Here is a 7392-nt window from a genome sequence, read left to right as displayed (position 1 = left end):
GCCCTGAGACTGGAGGGAGCATAACAATGGCAGGTGCCAGTTGGCACTTACCATGTGTCAGGCATGTTCTGGGTGTTGCGTATTAATTCTTTCTTGCTCACACATAGTTATGGGAGTAGATATTTAAACATCCTCTTTTTAACAGATGAGGAGATTGAGGCACACAGAGGGTTAAGGGACTTCCCCCAGGTCACACAGCAGTGGAGCTGGGCTGGAGCAGGTGGGCAGCTGCAGGTGAGCTGTTCAGTGGAGCCTGGAGAGCCTGGGAGGCAAATGGCCAGGCTGAGGGTTTGGCTGGAGGGCTTTGCAGGAAAGCTAGATGCCTGCAATCTAGACACCAGATTGTAATGGTGCCCTAATGTGGTTTCAAGATTAAACTTTTAAATGGTGTCCAATAAAACTCACATTTTTCCATGATCACTTCAAAAAATGTTAAATATCAAATAAATTCTTATATAATCATTTGCTGTTGCCTTTCAACATGCCTACTCTGTCTTATCCAACAGTTAAATTTCCACACCTCATGTTTAGACCTGTTAAGAATGCTGAACATTATCATAAGAATAATGGAAATTAGCCATTGAAAGTGCCCAGGGCAAGAACAGAGCCTGGATTCAGAAGGGACTATGGACTGGAGGGAGATTAGAGTTTGGGTACACACTTGGGGGCAGGTACAGTAATGGGAGGGCAGGAAGGAAGACAGTGGCCGTGGGTGGAGGACAGAGGAGAAAGCTGTTAGGAGGCTGAACCCACAGAGCTTGGTGACTGCTTGCAGAGGCAGGGGGCAGAGTCAAGGGGGTGTCCCCTTGTCAGGCTTGCTCAGGATCTCTGAATCTCCTGCCTCCTCACTGTCCCTCTCTATGTCCCTGGGCATCCCTCTGCACTCCCCTTTGAGTCCACGCCACATCATTTGGGGCCTCAGATCTAGCCTGTAATTCTCCTGCTGTGTATTGTACAGTGCTGGCCTCCCAGCAAGACTGTGAGCAGCCCAGTGGCTCATCTGATTCTTAAAACAGAATTCATTTATCTCAATTTAGGCTGAGTGGAGATAGCTGTGCTATTTAAACAATTAACCTCATATTCCCATAAACCTAAACAGCAGGTTTTAGCCATTCCAAAGGGCGTCACCCCAACAATTCAATTTAGCAACAGCCACAGGGGGCCGCTCTGTGCTGTGCCCTGAGCCAGATGAAATAGACCAGCTCCCTGCCCTTGAGGGACCCCCCACTCTAACAGGGGTTACTGTTAGGTGAACACAGTGTTCCTGAAGGCAGAATGAAGGCTGTGCTCTGATAGAGGGGCCGGGAAAGTGCTTGGAAGGGCAGAGGAATGGGGCAGGAGATCTGTGAGTGGAATCCTCGAACTCCTGACCTGGAGGGGAACTGACATGGGCAAGGTTTCTTGGAGAAAGTAGTGTCAAAGGAAGGCTTTCCCCAGTTACCTCTCTCAGGCCGTTTCTTGTCTATGAATGGGGCTCACACGATTGTCGGGCTGTGATGGGAATTACATGAAAGTGTAACTTAGTACAGTGACTGGCACATAGTAAGCACTCAGTAAATGTTAGCTATTGTTATTCTTTTTTTAAAAATTTTTAACTAAGGGTAATTTTAGATTTATTTATTTAAACAGAGGTACTGGGAATTGAATCCAGGACATTGTGTATGCTAGTCATGGGCTCTCCCACTGAGCTCTACCCCCCATACCCAGGATCTCTTTTTGAAGAATGGCCCAACTGAAGGGGAATATATAAGAAAAAACCTCCATGTTGGAACGGTGTTACTGAAGCATTGTGCTGTACACCAGAAATTGACACAACATTGTAACCTGACTATACTTCAAGTAAAAAAAGAAATACAGTTAAAAGTTATCAAGATGACAACAAAAGAAAAAATAGATCAATTTGACAATTGGATGTCATCAAAATTTAAAACTTTTGTGCATCCAAGGACTCTATCAAGAAAGTAAAAAGTAACCCACAGAATGGAAGAAAATATTTTCAAATCATATATCTGATAAGGAGTTAATTAATATCCAGAATACCTAAAGAATTCCTAAAACTCAACAACATTAAAACAAACAGACAACTTAGCAAAGGACTTAAATAAACGTTTCTTTAAGAAGATGTATAGATGGCCAATAAGCACATGAAAAGATGTTCAACGTTACTAATCATTAGGGAAATGCAAATCAAAACCCACAAAAGATATCACCTTATATCCATTAAGGTGGCTATTATTTAAAAAAAAAATTATCGGTGAGGATGTGGAGAAATTGAAACCCTCATGCATTGCCAGCAATGATGTAAAATCGTGCTGTCAATGTAGAAGACATGGAAGTTTCTCCAAAAATTAAACGCAGAATTACTATATGATTCAGCTGTTCCACCACTGGATATATACCCAAAAGAACTGAAAGTAGTGAGTTGAATAAATATTTGTACGCCAGCGTTCATAGCAGCATTATTCATAATAGCCAAAATGTGGAAACTATTCAAATGCCCATCAACAGATGAATGGATAAACAAACTATGGGATACACATACAGTGAAATGTTATTCAGCCTTTAAAAGGAACAAAATTCTGACACATGCTACAACATGGATAAACCTTGAAGACATTATGCTTAGTTAAAGCCAGACACAAAAGGACAAATATTATGATTCCACATATATGAGACATCTAGAGTAGTCAAGTTCATAAAGACAGAAAGTAGAATGGTGGTTGCCAAGGGGTGGGGAGAGAGGGAGTTGTTTAATGGGTACAGAGTTTCAGTGTGGGATGGTGAAAAAGTTCTGGAGATGGTTGGCAGTGATGGTTGCACAACAATGTGAATACACTTCATGCCACTGAACTGTACACCTAAAAATGGTTAAAATGGTAACTTTCATGTTATGCATATTTTACCACAATAAGAAAAAACTAGGGGGGGGGGAGGGCATAGCTCAGTGGTAGAGTGTGTGCTTAGCATGCACAAGGTCCTAGGTTCAATCCCTAGTACCTCTGTTAAAAAAGTTAATTAATATAAATAAACCTAATTATCTCCCACCCTCCAAAAAAAAAAAAAAAAAAAAAAAAGACCACGTTAAATAAATAAATAAATATTTTTGAAAAAGAAAGAAAAAGCTGGCCAGGAGCAATGCCTAGACATTTTTACTCAAACCACACTCTGGAATGGATTCAGCAGAGTGCAGGAATCAGGTACAGAGTTCCTCTGACGGCACGTCATCCATCGACTGTGCACACAAACATACCCCAACGACCAAAATTACTTTATACATTCCTGCAGCAGAGGGCAGTGGCTGAGGGCAAGAGAGTGGGTAAGAGCATGGGCTCTGGAGTCAGAGTTCCTATCAAAGGTCCACATCAGCCGTGTGACACTGAACTTCTCTGTTTCTGACTCCTCTTGTGTAAGATGGGGTCATAATTGTCCCGCCCTAGATGGCTGTGGTGACAGCATGACCGCTGCCCCGCATTCACCTCAGCCCAAGGCCTGGGGTCCCAGGATCCCAGCCCCACCCTTCCCTGCCATGGGGCTCCCTGAGCCTCACCTCCTCTCACAGAATGGGCATAAATGACACCCGCCTCCCTTGGTTGCTGGACAACTTCCGGTTAATAATAAAAACAGCACCAACAACAATAGTGTAGCCACCAATTCTCGAGAAGCTCCTCTGTGTTAGCCCTTTGTTCGAATCCTCACAATAGTGCAACAAGGGAGGCGCTCTCCCCATCTGACAAAGAGCTTGGTAATGACTTGGCAATGTGGAGCCTCGCTCAGGAAATGCAGCTATATCCCTTCTCTGCAGGGCAGTGTGGGTTGTGCGGGCCCATGGGTGTCTGCGGACTTCACAGCTGGGGAAGGAGCCTCAGCCACAGTCCAGAATCCACGCCCACCACGTCTCCCCCCAGGTGCTGATGGTCCCCTGAGTCTAGGACCAGGCTCAAAGTTGCTGGGAGGCTTGAAGTCCTGGCCTCCCGTCCCACTTCTGCTCCTGATCAGCCCTGCCACCTGGGTCGGGCACTATCCCTCCCTGGCCTCAGTTTATCCTACTGTAAAGTGAGAAACCAGGGTCAGATCCTTGATCACCAAGATCTCTCACCACAAAGAAAGGCTAAGAGGAAGTTTGGGAAAACGTGGAGCCCGTTTCTGAATGCCTGGCTTCTCTCTGCCCCCTGGTGGACACCAAGAGTCTAGCACCCAGAGTGAAATAGCCCAAGTACAGTAACTTTCAGGTCCTTGCTTTGTGATCTCTGCCAAGGCAAGACCCAATTCTTATCTATTAAATGTGGATAATAATAATACCTACCTCCTTGGGCTGTTGTGGGAACCCAAAGAGATAATACACTAGAAGTGCGAGCCCAGCCTAGCCAGTCACCAGGAGCCAGATCCTACACTTGAGATGGCAAATCTTCTCACCAGTAAAGAAAGTGGTGACTACAAGCTTATAAAACATATTTGTTATTGGAAAGAAAGGTTGTTTACTTAAGCTGTAAGTGGATTCACAGTCCCTGTGATAATTAACCCACTTTTGGAGAAATACTCACCAACTATAATATATTTTATTAATTGTTTTTAAAAAACTGAGTTAAAAATATTTTTCCTTCCTTTGTTCTCTCTCCTTGGTTTCTGACTTTATCATTTCCTTCCTTCCTGTTTTTAGGGGTTTGTTTTATTACTCTTTTTCATTGTCTAAAATCGAATGCTTGCGTTGTTAATCTATTTTTAAAACTTTATTGAGGTATAACTTACACATCATAAAATTCACCTGTTTCAAGTATACAAGTGAATGATTCTTAGTATAGTTACAGAGTCATGCAGCCATCACTACAGTATAATTTTAGACTACTTCCCACCAACCCCAAAAGAAAGAAACATCATACCCATTTGTAGTTCATTCCCACGTCCAGCCTGAGGCAACCAATAATCTACTTTCTTTCTTTAAAGATTTGCCTTTTCTGGACATTTTACAAAAATGGAGTCATACAACATATGTGTCTTCTTTCACTTAACAATGTTTTTGAGTTTCATCTTTGTTGTAGCATGTAGCAGTACTTCATTCTATTTTTTTTTTTGCTGAATAATATTCCATTGTATGGACATACCAATTTTGTTTATCCATTCACCAGCTGTTGGACATTTATATTGTTCCCATTTTGAGGCTATTTTAAACAGTTGTTGCTGTGAACATATGTTTTCAAGTGTCTGTGTGGATGTATGGTTTCATTTCTCTTGGGGGCTTATTTATTTTTGTACATGCACTGTTTCCTAATAATGTATTTTAAGATATAAATTTCCTCTAGTGGTGCTTTAGCTGTGTCCCACAAACCTTGACGTGTAGTTTTGTCATTATTATTTGGAGCTAAATATTTCTCAGATTTCTTTATGATTTCTTTTTCCACCAAAATGCATTTATCAATACAGTAGTTTCCAAACACATAAGCCTATTATAATATGTAATTTTACTGAATCATGGTTGGGGAACATAGACTGTATGACATTATTCCTTTAGAATTTGTTGAGGCTTTCTTTATAACCCTAACATATATGCTTTAGTTTTGTGAATGCTCCATTTGTGTTCCTTGGGAACTATTTGTAATAAATGCTTTCTCTAAAATATTCTAACCTAAACACAATGGGAAATCTTGTGCTTCCATACACTCCCCACACAACACTGCCAAGATCCTCTGAAAAACTTCCACCTGCACAGACAGGCATGGGACCATGGTCCAAGACTCTGCCCTCCTTTGCTCTTCATTCTTTCGCTCCTCATTGCCAGTGACCTCCTTCTGAACTTTACTGTTCAGTCACCAGTACCTTCATTTTTAAAATAATCTATCAATCAATCAATCAAATTACCTGCCCCCCTAAAGAAAAGTAGAAATAAAAAAAATTTTAAATAAATTGTTGCCATATTGTTTGTATAATGCAGTTGTCACTAGCTAAATGATACCCTTGTCTGAGCCATGATTTGACATTAAACTCTTCCAATGCCTTCTCCATTAAACTGATCATCATTACGTGACATGTACTCTCAATGAATAGCGAGTTTTTTCTTAAAAGCAGTGATAATTTTCATGGTCCTGAAGTTTTTCTTAGCTTCTCCTGAACTAACAACAATTACATTCAAAGTTCTTCTAACAATTACAATACCGTGTAAGATTTTTAAGAAACATTTCAGAGTTGTTTATTGAAATAGATAACATGAAAAGTTCTTACCTTTTTATATCAAATCATTAAAATTGTATAGAAAATATCTATGCAGTGAATAAAATTAAGTATTCCTTTGGAAATTTTACTATTGATATTCTCCAGTTTAGTAGATGTGTGAGTTTTATATACTAAACAGTACATCTATTATGGACCAAGTCATGAATCTCATTCATTTGAATGTCATTTTAATTAGTTGGATTAATGTTGTTGATCTTTTTTACCTTCAACTCAGAACTTTGCAAGCATCATGTAGTCAAGTTTCCACTCATCCTAATATTTCTAATGATCCAGGAGGCTCATTGGGCAAGTCTTGACATCCTGCAACCATAGCTTGAACTAAAAGGTTTATAACAGAATTGTATTAAGTTTATTGATTGTTACAGTTGCAACTGCACTGTTGCCCAAGCACTGTGAAAGTATTTCAATATTCTAACAACTGGTACAGCCATGCCCTTGACACTCTGGCCTAATCAGCCCTGTGTAGGTAAGTTTATTCATCACAGTGTTGTTTGTGATAGCAAAAGTCTGGAAACAACCTAAGTGTAATAAGGAAGGAACTGGCTAGTAAACTATGGTACATCCCATGATGTACTAGAGGGCTTATAGAAGAAAGCTCTCTGGACTGATAAAGCTGAAAAATATATTTTTAAGTGAAAAGGGTAAAATACAGAGCATAGTATGCCCTCCATGAGTAAAAAGGGAGTGTGAATGAGTAAGAATGCACAGTCTCATTTAGTTGTGTTTATTCCCCTGAAAAGGATACATAAGAAACTATTAAAATTGATTACTTACAGGGCATGGACAAGGGAGATGAAGGAATGAAGACTGAAGTAGGAGGGAGACCTCTTAAAGTATGTCATTCTATGTATGATTTCTTGGATGTTGTGAATATATTCCTTAGCCAAAATATTTAAACAGAATAAAGATGTGTTGAGTTAATGAAAGCTCCATAAGGAACTTCTTTTCCCTTATTTTTCCTAATCACAGCCTCAGTTTCTCCAAGTGGCCTGGAGGACCCCTGAGGCCTCCCCATCACTGGCTCCCCTACTTTCTGTACAGGCTCCAGATGCTGGTCTACTGCTCTGGCCCCAGATCTGACAGAGGGTCAGAAGGGGTATTCCTCATGTCAGGGGCCTCCCTCCTCTTAAATCAGGGTCAGGGTTGTCAGCGCTTCAGTCCCAGTGC

Source organism: Camelus dromedarius, chromosome 14, assembly GCF_036321535.1.
Source record: "Camelus dromedarius isolate mCamDro1 chromosome 14, mCamDro1.pat, whole genome shotgun sequence".
Lineage (NCBI taxonomy): Eukaryota > Metazoa > Chordata > Mammalia > Artiodactyla > Camelidae > Camelus > Camelus dromedarius.
The sequence above is the reverse complement of the archived record's forward strand: the minus strand, read 5'-3'. Positions refer to the sequence as shown.